Below are 20,077 nucleotides of genomic sequence, written 5' to 3'. Positions count from 1 at the left end.
GCCAGGAGGCTATTGCAAGAACAAGACAAGACAACTGTAGCTCAAACCCGGGTGTGGCAGTGGAGAATGTGAGAGGTGCTCAGATTTTGGATGTACTGTCCAAGTTCAGCCAGTAAGTTTTGCTGCCATATTGGAGAGAGAGGAGTCAAGGCTAAAGTCAAGGTCAAGCTAGACTTCAGTTTTTAAGAAGAGAACATTTCTGTTCACTCCAATTTCCAAAGATCCCTGGAGAAGGTTGGCCAGCCTGGCAGGCCTCTCGCCAGAGGGGAAGCAATCAGGACCAAACTGGAGTCAAGGGTTTGTGGGTATCCCACAATGAGAAGGATAAAAGGAAGGATTCATTAGCTCAAGGAGGCATGGCCTCAGCAGTATGAGAGATGGCTGGGAGGTGAGTGATGTGATTACTTCCACAGTTTTCCAAACCTTCCCTAAAATTGCTAAGCTCCCAAAATGCTGTGTGTGATCAAATTTCCACGGATGTGGACTTTGTGCCCAGTCTGTTGTTGGAAATTTGAAGATATCAGTAGTAACTCTGTGGACTCTTAGGAGCCGTAAAATTGGGGATTCTGACCACATTTAGCTGGATATCCCCAGAGCAGGGCCCTGGCCTGCCAACAGCAGAGCTCTAAGATATATTTACTCTCAAGTTTTATCTAGCTCTCTGATATAGTTTGGATATTTGTCCCCCAAAATCTCATGCAGAAAGTAATCCCCAATGTTGGAGGTGGGGCCTGATGGGATAATTGGATCATGGGGACAGAGTTCTCAGGGACGGTTTAGTGCCATCCCCTTGATGCTGTCCTTGCCATAGTGAGTCCTTGCAATATCTGGTTGTTTAAAAGTGTGTGACACCTTCCTCCTCTCTCTGGCTCCTGCTTTCACTATGTGAGATGCTTGTTCCTGTTCATCTTCTGCCATGAGTAGAAGCTCCTTGAGGTCTTCCCAGCAGCAGAGCAGGTGTGGACACCATGCTTCCTGTACAGCCTGCAGAATCATGAGCCAGTTAAACCTCTTTTCTTTATAAATTACCCAGACTTGGATATTTCTTCATAGCAATGCAAGAATGGTCTAACACAGTCTCCTCACCAAACTGGTAGGCCTCTTACAGACAGAGAAGGCTTCACACTTTTTTAGCCCCTCAAGGATTTATACATGCTCCATACAGAGCCCTGCCTCTGAACCTGATTGGATTAGATTAACCTGGATTCTATAATATTTGTGGAAATTTTAGTTTTTGGTCCAGTTCCTTCATTAGGAGTTTCCCATTCGTTTGAAGTTTCCTGGAAGCAGATCCTGAGACAAGAACTAACATGCAAGTGGTTTGTTTGGGAGATGATCTCAGGAAGCACGAAGGGGAATGTGAAAGGGAGACACGACGGGGATGGCAGCCAATACAGGGCATGCATGAACAGGGTGCCGCTTTGGACAATTAGAAGCCCAGTCCTGGGGGTAGTTGTGTCATAGCAGGGAGAGGAAACTAGAGCACATACACACCGATTCCTACCTGTCGTTAGTTCTGGGACACTCCCTGGACTCTTAAGTCCAGGCACTCCAGCTTGCCCTGTGCATGGGTTAAGAAAATTCCAAGAATGTCCTCAAACAGAATCACTGGTAGGAGTGAGAGAATAGTGAGTAGCAAGGGAATGGTGGATCAGGGCATCAAGAGCAACTGCTAAACAAATAAATAAAATGTTGGCCCCACAGAATAACTAAAAGGAAGACTGCATCAGTTTTTATTCTCTCTTTTTTTTCCTTCTCCTGCTCCTCTGCCTCTTCCTCTTCCTTTTCCTATTCCTCTTCTTCCTCCTCTCTCTCCCCACACCATGCATCCCCCCTCTACTTTCCTTGGTGTTTGCGCCATGTCTGAGCAGCTTTTCACGTCTTCCTGGATCAATGGCAACAAGGCCACTAATGCAATTTCATCCTTACATTAACTCCATTTTCAGCAATCCCAGAAGAAAGAGCTCTGCTTTCCCAAAAGCTTCAACAAATATCTCATTGAACCAGCCTAAAATACTCACCTACGCCTGGTAGGGGCCATGGAGATGAAATAAGCTGATTTGAAAGTCTGGGAATATGTGCCCATCCCAGAGCTTCAAAGGTTGAAATTAACTCCACAGTAACAACATAGGTGAAGCCAACAGCAAAGAAAAGTTAATGAAAAAAAAGCCTCCATCCCAGTTATGCAAGAACTGCGACTACGAAACCAAGTCCTAAATTGCCCAACCAGAAGATTTTCAACCAAATGAATACCTCAGCACACCTTCAGATTCCCCTTTAGCCAATCCCAAGCGAAGCTTAATCACTCTTGTGCTTCATTCAGTCTGCTGGGGATTGGAGTTGCATGGTCTCTCATTCTTACTAGTGTGCAAAAGGCAGCTTCCCAGTTGCACCTAAATCATTTCTCTAGCCTCTCCTTCTGTCTTCCCTGCTCTGGGTGGGAGGTGGCTGCCAAGATCCCAGCCTCTCTTTTCACCAGCTCTTTCCCTTCTGGGAGTTCCTTGGGCCAAATGTTCTTTGAGTCTTTGGCCAGTCTTACTGAATTCTTTCCAACTCCTGTTTAATTCCTTCAATGGGTAAAAGTGTTCCAGATTCCAGATGAACAGATGGATGCTTGAGAAATGAAATTGGGCACGTGGTACTCATTGCAAGGTCAGATTATAGAATCAGGCTATAGGAGATCCCCGCTCCACACAAGATTTGGGGGGTCATGGCCTTCAGGGTTTTAGCTATGGGTAGGCTGCTCTTGGGGATCCGCTTTCTCATTGATGGTCTCCTTGAGGCAATGGCACCTGTTTCTGGAGCATTTGACATTAGACTTACAGGTTAATTTAATGACCAGAGTGATAAAATTAGACCATGGCCAGAGTGAGATGCCCCTGAGACCAAAGGGTCAGTCTAAGATGCTGTCAAGATTCCATCCATGGCCCCAAGGAATGGGGCAAGATTTGGTTCATAACCACCAATCTAATTTCTCTCACTGGGAAGCAGATCAAGTACTGTGGCAGGACAGAAGGAGGCAGATGTGGGTTCTGGCTGGTGGCAGTGGCACTTTCTCCCAATATCCAAACCTCTTCGTAGTAAAATTTCAAATCAAGGCACATCTTTTGGCAATGGTCAGTGCCTAACTAGCTTCAAGGCCTCTGGAAGTTCACTTTAATTGCTCTCCTCTTTAGCCAAAGAGCTCCCTAGACCCACCTGTCCCTTCCCTTGGCCTCAGGCCTACCACCAAGTTGAGGCCCGCAGGTGCACTTGGCCCTCTACATTCACTGGCTCCCAGCCCCCGTCATGGGCACCAGGAGCCCCAACCATCTCACCATGCTCTGGAACCCTAAACCCACTGGCTCTCATGTCAGGGTCATCCAGATGCACACACCAAGACAAAGACTTGACTGCAATTTTAACTGGTAGTGATAGGAGAAAACATCATGAGAGGGTTGGAAATTGAAAAGGGAAGAGAAGGGGGCCAATAAAGAGGTGGGTTATCAAGTAAGTTCCCACTGCAGGCAGCTGGAGCTCAACCTGGTGGGGAATCCTGGGAGCCTTCGTAGAGCACACTTCAGAGCCGCCTCACCTGAGGGTGAAAAAGCTCACCCTTCACTGTCAGGTCTGTTTCCTTCTCAGTAGCTCTCAGCACTTGATTGCTCTGCGCACAAGGCATATCAGCAACCCTGCCAGATTCTCAACCCAGGGCAGAGAATCACAATCATTCATTGTAATCAGCTTTGGGTGCAGAGATGGATGCTGCAGAGAGGTGGGCAGAGCACCACAGCATCTGCTACAGTCCTCATGATCAATGTCAGCAACACCCATTATGCACTGAGGACTGATCAAGGACTTGGCCCTATGCAGGGCTGTGCCACAGGGACAGGGAGAAGACGCCAGTCCCAATCTGGAGCAATTTGCTCCCATGATGGATAGAGAAAGCTCATACATGCAGCAAGAGTGAGACTCTGTTGGATAGCCAACAGGCCCTGGCCTAACAAGTGGCCTTTACAAACATTGGCTCTAAGAGACCGAGGATGGGAAGGAAACCCAGCGGAGATGCAACCACAACTGGGCCTTGAGTAATCCACAGGAATTGGACACGCTGCAGGAAAACAGTGGAGTGGAGTCACACTCTGCAAGACTGAGGGGTGAGCCAAGCCAAGGAGTGGGCCGAGCAGGCTGAGTCAGGGTACAGCTAGCTGTGTGTAGGGCTGGCAAGACCAGTCTAAAACAATTTAATCCACAGCCAAATGTCATTAGCTCCCACTCCACACACAGTGCTGAAAGCTTGGGTGTTGGTTTGACTGATTATGCATTCTGTTATAGTTATAATTATTTACAGATTAGAGGGTAAAGAAGTATTAGGCAGTGATGGAATGGCAAGGATTCAGGAAGTTAGATCTGATGAAATAAGTAATGGGGAGCCAACGAGGCTTGTTGAGCAGGAGAGTGGCATAATGAAAGAGACTGTGATTGTGCCCCTGCCGGGAGGAAATAAAATATCTTCCAATGCCCTTTTATTTCTAGCAAGGCATTTCCTTTCCTCCTGTGAGCATTCCCAGTCAGTTCCCTCAGCCCACCTCTGCGTCTCTACCTGAGGGCAATATCTGATGATGAGGGGCCTCCCCCAGCACAGGGCAGGCTGGAAGTGGCCAGAAATTAACTCCTCAGTAGCAGCCCCCACCCAGAGAGGGCAGGAGCTGGTGGAAATGCCCCAGCTTCCTCAACCCTCCAGGGGTAGTCCTAAGCCTGAGCCATACATTCACTCTGAGGGCCCCAGCAGGACTGAGCCCTGGTGGCCCAGCTGCCCATTAATGCCATCTTCACTGGTTTTGCCTACCTTCCCTGTATCACCTGCCCATGACTTACAGTGACTCCTGGGCTTACCTTTCAGGGAAACTCCTTGGATCCAAATTGTTCTCTGGATCAAGTAACTACAAAGTGTGCTATACAAAGACAACATGTGCATGAAGCCCAAATATGAGAACTGCCTGGGAGCAGAAATATTTAATAACCTCTCTTCTGGATCCAGGGAGGCTGGTTGGAGGGTTTTTAGGGCAGGCAGATGGGAGCTGAAGACATAGAAAGAACGCTAAGAGAGGGAGTCGAATGTCCAATGTTTTCTCTTTTCTCTGATGCAGCAACACTGGTAAAAACGACTCAAATTCATTCATAAATCACTGTGTTAAGGGAAGAGTGTCTAAGTGGAACTTGTCCTGGGCACCAAACAAGTGTTAATTGAGGCAGAGCAAAAATTGCCAGACAGAGATGTAGCACTTGCCTCTTTTGTGTCTAGGCTCAGACTCCGATCCTCCGCCCTGGCACTTATCATAGCTTCTGCAACCTGAGCAGTTCTCACACTATCTGCAACCACACCACCTCACTGTGCCCCAGAGGCAGCCGACATCCACCAGTCTCTCTCCAGGAATCCATACATGATGTTCTTGCGAGAGAAGTCCTGGAAGCCAGGTCATCCTGGTCTGTCCTGCTGCAACACTGTTGTAACAGAGGCTGATGGTGCCTGTCCGCGCCCTCACCTTGCCACACAAACATCCCCACCCAGCTGCCAGCACCCACCTCTCTGGCCACCAGAATCTGCTTTGCTGCCTGCAATACAGGCTATGAGTGCCAAATGCCCTGGAATCCACTCTCAACTAATGACTGCTAAGAACTGGTGGATAAATATGCAGCTCCCTCTCTGTTCAGATGGGATGATTTTGAGGCACGTGCTCTACATTGTCTCCCAGGGTGTTCCCATCACACTGAGCCCCTGTTGCCCACATGGGAGTTGGACTGACACGTCCTGTGTGGGCTGAATTCCTTTCCCTGCCTCACTTCCTCACTCCCAAGCCAGTATGTCCTGGGATCACCTCTTAAGTAAAGGACTTGCACTCACACCCTGGCCTCAGTGCCTGCTTCTTGGGGAGCCTACGATAAGAGTGATCAGGTCCCCTGTCTTCTCAAAGCTTCTAGTCCAGGGCATAATAACACCTGTGCTCCCAAATGAAGGTGCATGAGACAAGATGAAGTTCAAATTTCCTAACATGACATTCACACTCATATATTAGGAAAACAATCAAGACTGGCTTGATGATGATGAGGGTAATACCATGTTCTGAAAGTTAAAAAGTCAATACATGTGGGGACATTATAGCTTTTATTTCTGAAGAGTTTCGTACAAGTCAGGGGTTTGTTAATCTCATTTGATCAGTGTGCCTCCCCACTGAGACACGATTTATCCCAATTGACAGATGAGGATGTTAAGGTTGAGAGTTTAAGAAATTTGCATGAGGTCACTAAGAAAGCAATTGATGGAGCCAGGATTTAAATCCCATTTGACCCCAAATTCTGTTCTCATACCCCTATACACATTGCGTTTCTAAAAAAAAAAAATTTAAGTATCCCTTTTATGTCAGAGGATGGTTGTATCCTGAATTTGGAGAGAGTGACTCTTTCTACTTTCCACCTTAAGAACACCTACTCATCACTCAGCTCAGACTTATTCATCATGGAAGCATTCTCTGTGCCCCCCCCCCCCCGCCGCAGACCCCAGACTGGGCTAAAATGCTCAGGGTCCCCACTGGGAGCCACACATGTGTTCCAAACCAAGTCCTGCTGTGATTCCCCTTTACTTAGCTGCCTACCCCTTACCTCCCCAACCGACCCTGTGTCCCTAATCCTGGAGCAGAGCCTGCCTGGCACATAGGACACAGAGTATCCCTCTCACCAAGGCTTCGGGAAGGTTCCCAGCCAAATCTGCACAAGGGATGCCTCCAGACACCACATAGCAAGAGTAATAATAACAGTGTCTCAACAAACCAAGAACAAACTACCATGAACACACAGTGTCTTTCTGCACATCTCAGTCAGAAGGAAAATAGTAAAAAGCAGCCATGAGCCCCTCCTCTTTTCTGGATCACAGTTTCCTCACCTGGTAGAAATAAGGGCATTGGTCTCAGTGACTTCCAAAGCCCCTCATCTCTGGCAAGGGTGATTCTAGGGATGTCCCAGTACCTCTGGACATCTCAGGGGAGATAAAAGAATGTAACATGTCTTTCTTACCCTCTAGGGACTCAGACTGAAATTGTGAAGGCAAGTCTCACAGACATGACCCAAAACAGCAGTATAGGCCAGCTGATTCCAACTGGGGAAAATCAGAAAAAAAGAATCAATCAGAGCTTTATCTTTCCTTTAGATGGGGACTGCTGTGAATGTGGTTTATTAGCAATATCCCCGAGGGAGAAAATTATAGGGGAATAGGAAGGAAAAAAGGTCAGGTGAGGGTGCGAGATCAACCAAAGGGCCAGGAAGGGTAACTTTGAATAAGTACTGCAGGAGGTCTCATCCCAGAGTCATCCAGATTAGGGACAGGAGAGCTAAGGTATTTATACTCCCACACTTGTCAGCCATTAGTTAAGAGCTGCCCCCACGGTATAGATTCCCACATACTGTACTCTGTGCCCAAAGTGGGTTCCAACACAAAGTAGTCTGGGAAATGTAGTTCTCTGCAACACAGAGCAGAGGAGGGAGAAGGACATGAAATGAGTCTGTGAGCAAACCCAAGACAGGCATGCCTAGTGCCTTAGGAGACTCAGTCTTAGAGTCATAATGCTAGAGATATGGTTTGCAATTTCTACTGCATGTTTTAGAAGGTAACTCAGAGTTACCCAAGGAGTTTCCAGGATCTCCCGAATTCAGCTCATGTATGTCTCCTGAATTGGCTGCATGTGGTTATGAGGCTCCAACATGAACACCACCCTCTGAACAGGACAGCTGGCTCAGTCAGGCAGTGTCTGCCCAGAAACTGAACCCCAGGAATTTTCCATTTGCTGAAGTCCCCAAGTCCTGGCATCTTATCACTGGAAAGGGGAACAAGATGATGCATTGCAGATAGAGGTGCAGCAGAAGAGCATGGTTGACTATTGAAGAAAAATCAAGTCAGGCTTCCCTTATAGTGGCAGGAAAGTGAGCCTTAAGAAAGCTTTTCTGAAAATTGTTAAAATCAAAGAAATAAAGGCAAGATCTAAAATCGACACCCTATCGTCAAAATTGAAAGAGCTAGAGGATCAAGATCAAAAAGACTCAAAACCTAGCAGAAGACAAGAAATAACTAAGATCCAAGCAGGATTGAAGGAGATAGAGAGACAGAAAAACCCTAAACAGTCAATAAATCCAGGAGCTGGTTTTTCAAAAAGATCAACAAAATAGACAGACCACTAGCCAGATTAATAAAAAAGAAAAGAGAATAATCAAATGGGTGCAATAAAAAATGATAAAGGAGATATCACCACAGATTCCACAGAAATACAAACCATCATCAGAGATTACTACAAACAACTCTACGCACATAAACCAGGAAACCTGGAAGAAATGGATAAATTCCTGGACACTTGAACCTTCCCAAGCCTAAACCAGGAAGAAGTCGAAATCCTGAATAGACCAATAACAAGGGCTGAAGTTGAGGCAGCAATTAATAGCCTACCACACAAAAAAAGCCCAGGTCCAGATGGCTTCACAGCCAAATTCCACCAGACATACAAAGAGGAGCTGATACCATTCCTTCTGAAACAATTCCAAACCATCCAAAAAGAGGGAATCCTTCCCAAATCATTTTATGAGATCGACATCATCCTGACACCAAAACCCGGCATAGACTCAACAAGAAAAGAAAACTACAGGCCAATATCCATAATGAACATAGATGCAAAAATCTTCAATAAAATACTGGCAAACCGACTGCAACAGCACATCAAAAAGCTTATCCATCACGATCAAATAGGCTTCATCCTGGGGATGCAAGGCTGGTTCAACATATGCAAGTCTATAAATGTAATTCACCACATAAACAGAACCAAAGACAACCACATGATTATCTCAATAGATGCAGAGAAGGCCTTTGACAAAATTCAACATCCCTTTAAGCTAAGTGGTTTTGGAACATCAGTCTCCCAAATGCAAATCGCTGTGGTGTTTCCATACTGACAGCATTTGTGGGTAGAAAGGCTGGGGGTGGGAGGCAGGGAGCTGGAAGAGCCTTGGCAAACCCAGGACTGGTTGGAGACCCTACAGGGAGCAAGGAAGAAGGGCCTCACTCACCTGCCATGCTGGCTTCCCTGAGAGGCCGCATCTGCCACAAATCATGTCTTGGAATTAAGCCCCAACTGCTAAGGAGTTAGCTGTGGAGAGTGGCAGCAGGGCACAAGTGAGGGGCAGGGAGTCCAAGCATGGTCACAGGGTCCCCATTGGTGTCTTCAAGCAAACTGGGACCTCTTTTTTCACTTTCAACCCTGGCTTGACCCAGGTTCCAGGCCACATTTGGGGCATTTCTCCCACTTCCCATCACCTGAAGATCCCACCCTCAAGCCTTAGAGGCTCCAAAGCTGCCAACTCCTCTGCTAAACATCCTCATCCAATCCAGCTCATTGGGAATTGCCCCAGACTTTAAGCAGCTCCTCCCGCATCCCGACCATTAAAATACAGTGGCTCAGGAGGCGGTAAGTCGTATATTCTGTTACGTTGGGATGTTAGGGAGTGATAATGTCTTTATATGATCTTCTTTCTATCTTTGCCTGGAAATGCAAGACCTAAGTCAAGGAAAGAAAGTGTTACTGGCAAGACTTCAAGCAGATGACAGGCCAATGGGAGAGATATTTGGGGGTAAAGAGGCCCCTCTGGAGTTAGCAGTTAGCAGAGCCAGTGGTTCTAGAATTGGAAGACTGTAGGAAGCACAGCTCCCATTAAATCTTCTACAAATACTCTGGACACAGCACAGATGCTCCCCTGGGACCCAAGTCCATCAGGCTGTAGCTGCTGAATCAGACAACTCTACAATAGAAGGAGGCAGAATGGGGACCAGATGTTCAACATCTGTGCCAGCTGATTAACTGGTAATTAGTGTGAAAATTCCCTTTCCTCAGTTCTTGGTGACTTTTTTTGAGATTAAAATCAAGTCAACACCAATTGCAAGAATCTCGCTTTATGAAGCCAGAGAAGGAAAGTGCCTCTAAGTGCACAGCCAGAAAAGAATTGTCTTCATTTTCTGCTTGCAAGAGCCAAATGAATGCCTGGGCTCTGTGTGCTTCTTTATCCAAGAAGAAAAGGGCAGAGATAAGCTACACTTTGACTCCTAAGCCATGACTGTAAGAGAGGACTGGAAATCAGGTAATGAAGCCCTGTGGACTGGTTCAGGATGACTGACATGACTGCCTGATCTCTATAACCATCACAGTCACCAAGGTGAGGGACCACCCTCAGCTCACAACCACCATCCTGATAATGGTGGTCTCCCTGATCATCATCATCACGCCTGTGAGTTTTACCATCTTCTTCCTCTTCATAATAATAATAATCATCATCATCATCACCACCAAGGACATCAGGGATCTCCCTCATTCCACTCAACTTTGAAGTTTGGCTCAATGTCAGTTCTACTGGGAAACTTTCCCAGCCCATCTTTCCAGGCAAGGTTGGTTGCTCCAAAATGGCATGCTCCTGAAGGAGCTATTTGTGGGTCTGTTTCTCCCACCAGGCTGTGAGCTCCTCAAGCACTAATTTTCAATCTTTGTCTCCCTAGCACCCAGCAAGTGCCTAGAATATGGCAGGTTTACAATATTTACTTACAGAATAAAAGATTGAATGAGAAGACATTTCAATAGCTTGGATCTTAGTTCTGCCTCTGAATCCCATTTGCCCATCTACACAGCTCTAAACAAACCCGTTCCTTCCTCCCCACGCCCCCAACTACAGCCGTGGTCTTCAGACAAACCACTGTGTCTATGTCCTCTCTCCAGAAGTGGCCAGTCTGAAGTATGACCTGTCTGGATTATTGGAGGAGAAAGTGAATCTGTAGGAGATATTTTGAGAATAAACACCAACAAGGCTTGATAGCAAACTGGATAGAGAAAATGAAGACGCGGGAAGAGCCAGGTGACCACAAGACTGCTGCTGACAAAGACAGGCAGCACAGTCCAAAAGGAGACTCAGAGACAGAGCAGGGAGTTCGGTTGAGAAAAAAATTGACTTTGGGAGGTCAGCAGTGCTCAGAGGAGAGTTCCAACAGGTCAGTGAAGATACAAGACTTCCAAAAAGAGAGGGTTGGGAAGGAAATGATGGCAGTCACCCTCCCCCACTGGCCTCTTTCCAGTACTGGGGAGCCACATCGGAGTGGCTGTGCATTGTCACCAAGAAGATGCTGATCAAAGGGACTGTGATGATTCTGCAAGACAAGGGTGGGAGAGAGGACTGAGTCAGAGAGGGGCCAGGTTCCAGGCCTCAGAACCCCAGGACACAAGTGGTATGCCCAGAGCTGGGCATGTAGAATTTGTAGTCATACACATCTAGACAGAAGTTGAGAGCATGAAATATTATCCATGTGAGAGATCTAAGAACAAAAGGATGGGTGGAAGAGAGAATGGCCCATAGTGGGCTTTGGGAGCACCATATATTGGGGGAAGGTGCATGGAGGTAAGGATCCCAAGAATAAGTCGATAGAATAGTGCTATGGTAGAGCTTGAGGCAGAAGGAGCAAACTACTATGCTGATGCTGTCTTACATTTTTAATATTTTACTTAATAATTTCTGTATTGATTTTTAAAATATTTTATTAAAATATTACTTATCTTGAGAGACAAGAGAGAATGTAACAGTTCAGCAATATCCTACTCAAGAAAAGCAGACAGAGGCAGCTGAACCCAATAGACCCAGTCCAAGCACTGGGTCCAAACATCTTAGATTCAAATCCTGGCTCTGGCGCCGCTTAGATGTGCAATCTTAGGCAAGTCACTTCCCTTCCCGAACCTTGGTGTCCTCATCTGAAAATGAACACTTCCTGGCAAAGTTGTCACAGTGCCTGCTCAGCATAGGTGATTCCTAAAGATCTGCCCCAACCCCTGAGTCCTGAAGGCAGCGGGGAAGAAAATGGAAGAACTTGAATAGGGAGAGAAAGTCAGGAGAGGGGAGTGAGGCAGATACAGCCGGGAAACCAGGCTGTCTCCACAGGGGACAGATGGACGGAGCCCAACAGGACTGGGGCGCTCCCTTCACTGTCCGCATTTTACATATTACACTACACTCTATTTTTTTAATATCTGTGACTTCCTTCCGTTTATGTAAGGGGTGGGGAAATCTAAACCATCATTTCCCACAAGGCGGGAAAAGCCTCGTGATCAGAGGAGGCTGGAGCCCAGCCCCGCTCTGAGCTCTGACTCAGTCCTCTCTCCCACCCTTGTCTTGTAGAATCGTTGGCAGTCCCTTTGATCAGTGCCCCCTTGGTGCCAATGCACAGCCACTCTGGCAACTGGGGAGAAGCCTGGGGGGAAGATGGCTGCCATCACTTCCTTCCCAACCCCCTCTTTCTAGAAGCCTGGAACAGGGCAGCATGTTTTCCCTGGTGGAAAATGTCCATGTTTGGTGTCTGCCTAAAGGAGAATCTCTATGGAAAGTTTGAGAAAGATTCCCTCTGGCTGGGAATGTGAAAAAAGCCTGTGCCTTTCCCATTTGGAAAAAGAGGAGAGAACATACTTGAGCCGTGGTTATTTTTGTCTCAGATTCAAAAGGAGCTGACTTGGACAGTGCTCACTTGGCCTCGATTCCCATCGTCTTGTTTGAAAAAGCGATGGAACGAGGCGCGTGGAGGTGACGCCGACCCCAGAAGGCTCATGTCTCTTCTCAAGAATTTTTTGTTACGCTTTCATGAGGTATATCTTACAAACAATAAAGTGCACAGATCTCAAGAATCTTGTGCGTGCAGCTTGATGCATTTTTACATAGGTGTATAACTACATAATTACTACCCATATCAAGATATAAAACATTTCCAGCAGCCTAGAAGTCTCCCCTGTGCCCTTTCCCAGTCAATACCCATCCCCCCAAGGCTAACAAAATTAATTTTGCCAGCTCTTAAATGTCATAGAAATTGAATCCTGCAGTTTGCATGGGGTTTTATTCATTTGGTTGGCTTTTGATGTTGTTTTTGTTTTGTTTTGTTTTTGAGATGGACTCTCACTCTGTCACCCAGGCTGGAGTACAGTGGCACAATCTCAGCTCACTGCAAACTCCACCTCCTGGGTTCCAGCGATTCTCCTCCCCCAGCCTCCCGAGTGGCTGGGATTACAGGTGTGCACCACCACACCCGGCTAATTTTTGTGTGTTTAGTAAAGACAGGTTTTCAGCATGTCGGCCAGGCTGGTCTCCAACACCTGACCTCAGGTTTTCCACCCATCTCAGCCTCCCAAAGTACTGGGATTCCTTTCACTCAACATAGTGTCTACAAGATTCATCCACATTGCTGCATATTATATTTGTTTGCTCAGGCTGCCTTAACAAAGCACCATAGACAGGGTGGCTTAAACAACAGAAATTCATTTCCCCACAGTTCTGGAGACCAAAGTTCTGACCTCTTGGCAGGTTTCATTTTTCTGGGGCCTCTGTCCTTGGCTTGTAGATGGCTGCCTTCTCCCTGCATCTTCACAGGGTCTTCCCTTTGGGCATCTGTGCCATAAGCTCCTCTTCTTAGCACAATACCAGTCATACTGGATTACTGCCTGCCCTAATAACCTCAAGTAGCTTAATCACATATTTAAAGAACCTATCTCCAAATACGGTCGTATTCCAAGATACTAGGAGTTGGGGTTTCAACGTATGAATTTAGGAGGGGCACAATGCAGCCCGTAACATAATGATACTAGTTTGTTCTTTTCTTACTACTGAATTGTACTCCACTGTATGACCCTACATAACTAGTTATTTATTGTTCTCTTATCAATAGGCATTTGAATCATTTCAGTTTGGGACTATCGCATATATTGCTGCTATCAATGTCTCCAGTACATGTTTTTATTGAACATACAGATTCATGTCCTGGGCACATACTCCCAAGAGTGGAATTGCTGCATCATGAGGTAAGGGTCTGTGTAGTTTTCATAGACACTGCCAGTCTTCCTATGTAGTTTTCCAATGTAGCTGTATGCACCTATGAGCTACATATGAGAGGTCTGGTTGCTTCATACCTTTGCCAACCTAGTATTTCCACTCCCTTTTATTTTAGCCTCTCAAATAATCCTAAAGACAGTTTTAAAGCAAGTCCATCTGCAAAATCTACACTCCTCATACAGCATTTACTATGTATATTCATGGATGACCCCAATTTCCTTTGTGCCAAGAACTCTGGCTTCTCCCTGTAACCCACTCCTGATCAGGGAGGAAAATCCCTGTCTTGGGATTTTTACTGGGAAGGCTCTGAGGGTGGTACAGGGACAGCATGAGGACCTGGGGAAGCCCAGGGCCAGGAAGGAAGACACTGACTGAGGAGCTAGGAAGACAGGAGGGAGCCAGGCCAGGATGCAGTTGAAAGAGTAGTTGCTGGACACCTGGGGAAGGAAGGCCAAGATTGAACCTGTCAGAGAGAGTGTTAGAGGAGCCCCTGGAGGTTGTCTGATGATTCCTTGCTGACAGTTCTGGCCAGCCTCTGATAAGAAGGAAATTTTCAAAGTCCCTGGTGTCTGGGTCCCGCCAGTCAGTTTTCAGAGCAGACTTCAAAACATTATCATCCCGAAGGTTGTGGATTTAGAACAGACCCTCTACTCCCCAATTTCCTCCCCTGCCCCGCCTGCCCTAGTGCTGAAAACCCCCACAGACTGTCATTCCCCTGGGTTATGACATTTTCTGGTATCTTCAAACCTCCAAAGAGAGTCTGTGTCTAACAAGAACAGGAAGACAATCATGACTTATCCAGGCCCCCAGATGTGAGTCCAGTATCTCAGAGCCAGAAACAGAGGGGCCTATTTGGAAAAACATGTAAAGCAAATCTTATATTACTCCTTAAATAAGATAAAATCAATTAGAAGCAAATATCTAAGTGTAATTTAAAAACCATAAGAGGAGGAAAGAATTGGTAAATGCATTTATAATACTTTTATCTTAGAAAGGAGGGCAAACTCTTTTCTAAGATAAAAACCCAGAAGCCATAGAAAATGATTGATACCTGCAACCACATAAAAATTAAGTCCTTTTGAGGGATGAGAAATACTATTAAGAAAGCCAAAAGATGAACAGGAAATTGGGGTGGCAAAATTTGTAATACATATGTCAAAGGATTAATCTTTCAAATTCACATACACACACAAAAATCTGCTGAAGGACCCTAACAATTCTATGGGGGTAAAAAATGGAGAAGAGAGTAAGAACAAAAGGCTACAAAAGAAAAAAATGCAAATCTCCTGTATACATAAGAACACCTTAATAATAAATTTTAAAACGCAAATTAAAACAAGAATATACCTTTTCAAATCAGGATTTTAATAGGAGTCATTGCAATGACAGTCTAGGGAAATAGGCATATGTGCACTATTAGTGAATATGGATATAGATGGAATCCTTCTGGAAGACAATGTGGCAACACCAGTAAGTTTTATAATTTATACAGCATTTCATCCAGCAATTCCACAGTTAGCAATTTAACCTCCACATACACTGACAAGAAGTATCTGATATATATGTTCAAAGCTCTGCTTTGTGATAGCAAAAAAAAAAAACAGAAGCAATTTAAATGTTAACTAATAGGGAAATGGGAAATAAATTGTGGTACATGTGTTGTAATGGAATACTAGATGCCTGTAAAAAGAAAAGAATTAGGCAGACTTTTATGTAATGATATAAATAAATCTCCAAGATATATTAAAGAATGCAATTTGCTGAACAATGAGTGAGCCTTTGTATAAATAAAAAGCCCAACAGTATAACAGAAATGGTTTTATCTACAAACACTCAAGGCAGCTTAGTAACAGTGGCTTAAACAATAAAGATGTTTAATCATCTCACATAACAAGAAACTTAGAGATTGGAATCCAGGGTCAGTAACAGAGTCATCAAGGACCTATCTTTCTGCTCAGGCTGTTTGGTCTCTTATTGGCACTTGCTGTTAGAAGATGGCTGACTCTATTGCAGGCACCATGTTCACATTCAAGGAAAGAAAAAGGTGGGAGAGCTAATACCAATGACCACTCTTCACATGCCCATCTCTTTCATCTCATTGGTCAGAACTGTATCGCATGACCACCCCCATTGTCATCCAGTTGCAACAGTTTCTGGGAAAGTGAGTATTCGAACAAAAAAAGGAATCTATTACCATGACTGGCTTAGCCAATCATGATTTGTCTTCAGACGCTGGGCACCTTGCCACTCTGAACAAACTCCTCAACAGGGATTATCTGGGTGCTAGCCCATATTTTGTTAGAATTACAATAAATTAATTTAAGCCTAATTGTAAAAATATTTTAAATGAATGGGCGAATGAACCGTCAACGCACTAGGGGTTTGGCCATCTGGTTGGCTTTATTGAGAGCCAAGGATAGATAATAACTTACGTTTGTGACCCCAGGTGGGGCAGCTTAGAAGTTCTGCCACCAGAGTAAATGGAAAAGCAATTTTCAGGTCTGCATTAAGCACCTGTATCACTTCCAAAGGACTACCAACAGGACCCAGAATTTAACAATAGCCTGGTCTTTTTTGAATACTTAACTACATTAAGACTTGGGTCCAGTTTTCTCCTTCAGGAGGCTGGGGCTTCCCCTAAGGCCCAGGTATGTTGCCCTGTCCGTGGTGCTGACCGCCTCAGGTGATTTTTGTTTTTTGTTTTTTTTTTTTTTACTTAGCCCGAGCTGCTGGCTGGCGCCCCCTGCTGGAGAAAAAAGTGATCCCACAAAACGCGCTGGACGAGCCCAGCTCTTGCTGGGCTCCCACTCTTTCTAGCAAGTCTCTTCACTTTAATGGAACTCCGCTCCCTCATTTGTAAAATTAGTCAGGGGATCCATAAACGGCAAGGCCCTTTCCAGGTCTTCAAGAAAGTAATTCCAAACATTCTCCCTCCATCACAGCCTCTGTGGATTCACTTTCTGGGTATCTGGGGGTCCGACACACCTGGATTCAAATTCCAGCTCCTCCATTACAAGCTGTGTGACCTTGAGCAGTTATTTAACCCCTCTGGATTTATTTACTCATTTAAATAACAGGAAAATAATACTTCTCAGGAGAGGAGGTTCACTTGGTTTCTACACCAACGTGGAGTTCCAAGTAGCCTCCACATTGCCAAACCCAGTGTGCACTCCTTTGTCCTCATCTTATCTCTTTGCACATCTGATAGAGTCCCTCACATCCTCTTCTTGTCTTTGAAGCTCCTTCATCCCCTTCTTTGACCCTCCTGGTTTTCTCCTCCTTCCTCAGTCACTGCTTGTCATTTTCTTACTTTCTCATTCCCTCTCTTGGAATTTTTTCTGCAATTACTCTTTAAATGCCAACGTTTTTAATCATATGAAAAGATGTTCAGCCTCACTCAAAACAAGAGGAATGCAAATTAAAACAGTGCGAGATCATTTTTCACTCATTGGATTAGCAAACCATGAAGAGTTTGGCAGCAGTCTGTAGGCAGCGATGTGGGGAAACAGGCATATTCATGCACTGTACAAGTGCCCTGGCACAAGCCCTTTGGAGGATAATTTGGCACAATCAAAATTTTAAATGTTTGAGAGTATTTAATCCAGCAATTCCATTTATAAAAATTTGTACTAGAGATAAAATCTACTAGACATCTACCCAGTATCCATTCTCCCCTTTGCAACAAAACCTGATTTTGTTGGCAAAAAAGAGTGAGCCCAACTAAAAGGCATCTCTCAGCCTCCCTTGAGATAGGGACAGTTGTTTGACACAGGTCTGGCCAATGAGGTATAAGGAAAAATTATTTGCTAAAGCTTCTAGAAATTCTTAAAAGGATATAACAGACTTACTGTGTGATGCACTCTCTCCCCCTTATTGTCTTCCTGCCTGGAATATGGATATGATGGCTAGAGCTGCAGCAGCCATCTTGTAACCACAAGAAAAAGGGCACAAGAACTTACTGTGACCTTATTCAGCCACTAAACCATGTCAGTTTTGCCTAAGCTAGATTTCTTATTACGTGAGGGGAAGAAAAACAAATGTCTATGTTGTTTAAATTCCTCTTCTGTTGTTTGATTTTTCTGTTACATGCAGCCAAAATCAATCCCTAAATGTTTGTACGCACAAGGACATTTTTGCAGTGTTGTCTATATAGCAAAAGTCTGAAAACAGACTGAATTCTTACTTGTAGAGAACTGTTTAATTAAATTATGAAACATGTATGTCATGTGACATTATATTAATATGACCCAGCTATATAAAAGAATGAGGTGGATTTTTAGTACTAATAAGGAATGATCACCAAGATAGTTAGCAAATTTTAGAAGATGTAGAAAGGTAAATGTAGTGTTCTAACATATATATAAAGTTACATCATAGACATAGAACATCTCTAAAAGAATGCATAAGAAAGTGTTATATCTCTGGTGACGGAATAGGGGTTTGTAGCGATCAGGAGGGAAAGGGGAACTCACTCTTCACTGGATACTCTTTTGTATTGTTTGAATGTTAATCATGTGCATCTTTTATCACCCCAAGTTTGTTCATTAGTCTTGGACTGTTTTATCAAAGAGAGAGGTGGCAGGGGTGGGGAGAGTAAGGAAGGTCAGCCATTTCCAGGGCTCGTTCTTTTCACTGGACAACCCTATCCCATGACCTCAACTGCCACAAATATGTTAATGGACTCAAACCTGAATATGCCACTGCGAGTCCTCTGATGAATGCCACATTTATCTATCTGACCACCCACTGGACATCAGCACATGGAGGTCTCCCAGGGACCTGACTCAGCATGTCCAAACCTGCAACCTTAATCCTCCACTGTCTGGGTAAAGTGCTACAGGCTTCGGCCAGCAATGCCCACTCAGCGACCCTGCCAACTGTAAAAGAATAGCTCCAAGTCCTGCTTTCCTCCTTCTGTCTTATACTTCCCTCCCATCTGGGTTCCTTGGTATCCCTAGAGACCCTGGAGAACCTTCCAGGAGCTTAGCCAGATGCCCAAACCCACCTTAGGGGCCTCTTCCTCACCTCTCGGTAGCATGCAACACACTTGTCGCTTCTTGTTCGCCGTCTTCCCTCCTAGGCTGGAATCCCACAGGAAGAGGGTTCGCTTTTGTGTCTCTCGCTGCTACATTCCTCGTATCAGTAGCAGGATCTGAGAGCAAGGGTCCTACACCAATTGCACAGGCTGAAAGAGGTGGCCATCGTATCACTCCCACATTGATCCTGTCTTCTCCCTTCAACTTCCTGACTAGCCCTGGGACCATTCACTTCTCTCCACCTCTGAAGCTGCTATCCTAATCCAGACCTGACACCATGCCAGGTGCATAAACATCCAACAAATTTACTTTTATTCCTTCCTTCCCGTCTCCCATGATCCAATTTCCCCAGGTATTTACAGCCTTTCTGGTGGTACAAGTAGGGTTCCCTTGGCAGTAAGCAGGAATATGTTACTGGTGCTGCTCATGAAAGACACCTCCTCTTTGCTTGTTCAGTGATTCTGAGAGTCCCCAGAGGGTCTCACAAGCTAACCCATCAGCTACCTTTACCATGCCACATCCAGCTTGTTTTTCCTCTTCTGCCCCGGCCTTACCTCCAGGATCCACTAAGCTGCTGTTTGCAGGGCTCATAGGACAGTGAGGGGGGCCCTGCCCATGGCACTGTCACAATGCTCCTTAACATCATACCTGCAGCATCTCCTTCCACCAGGTTTGACACATGCCTGAAGCAGGGCCAGCTTGTGAGGGGAGCCTCTGACCACTCTGGTCTCTCCCTCCTGCCTTCTCTGCTCTCTCTGAGTGGACCCTTCCCCTCACACCCACTCTGGGGCTGCCAAGGAGACAGCCCCTTTCCCATCTTCCTCTCCCAGCCTGGGAGCTCACTCAGAGTTCTCCAAGTAATTTCTGTCTCTCTGGACTGGCAGGGGCTGGATCCCTACAGCCGCCAAGAGGCCAGAGTGGACACAGTTTATTCCCATCACTGCTTCCCTCTAAATCTGAACCGTGACCAAGGGGAAAAAAAGAAAAACGGGAGAGAGAGACAAAAAACCATAGGAACAGGACGTCCTTTTCAGTTGCCTCTCCGATTCTGTCAGGGGCTTGGTCCAAAAGAGGCTTTAATTGGTCAAACTATGTGTTTTTTCACTGAAAGAAAATGCCATAAA

At 45.4% G+C, this 20,077-nt stretch overlaps 1 long non-coding RNA gene across 1 annotated transcript in view; it reads right to left on the bottom strand.

Moving 5' to 3' along the window:
- Positions 1–19,521, bottom strand: part of LOC118153551 (uncharacterized) — a 58,320-nt gene extending 38,799 nt beyond the window's left edge. Inside the window, exon 1 of the long non-coding RNA XR_008481190.2 lies at positions 18,943–19,521. This is a non-coding gene — a long non-coding RNA (uncharacterized LOC118153551). The remainder of the gene's footprint in view (positions 1–18,942) is intronic.
- Between the last annotated feature and the right edge of the window lie 556 nt (positions 19,522–20,077).

Source organism: Callithrix jacchus, chromosome 5 (genome assembly GCF_049354715.1).
Source record: "Callithrix jacchus isolate 240 chromosome 5, calJac240_pri, whole genome shotgun sequence".
NCBI lineage: Eukaryota > Metazoa > Chordata > Mammalia > Primates > Cebidae > Callithrix > Callithrix jacchus.
This window is presented reverse-complemented; position numbering and strand designations above follow the sequence as displayed.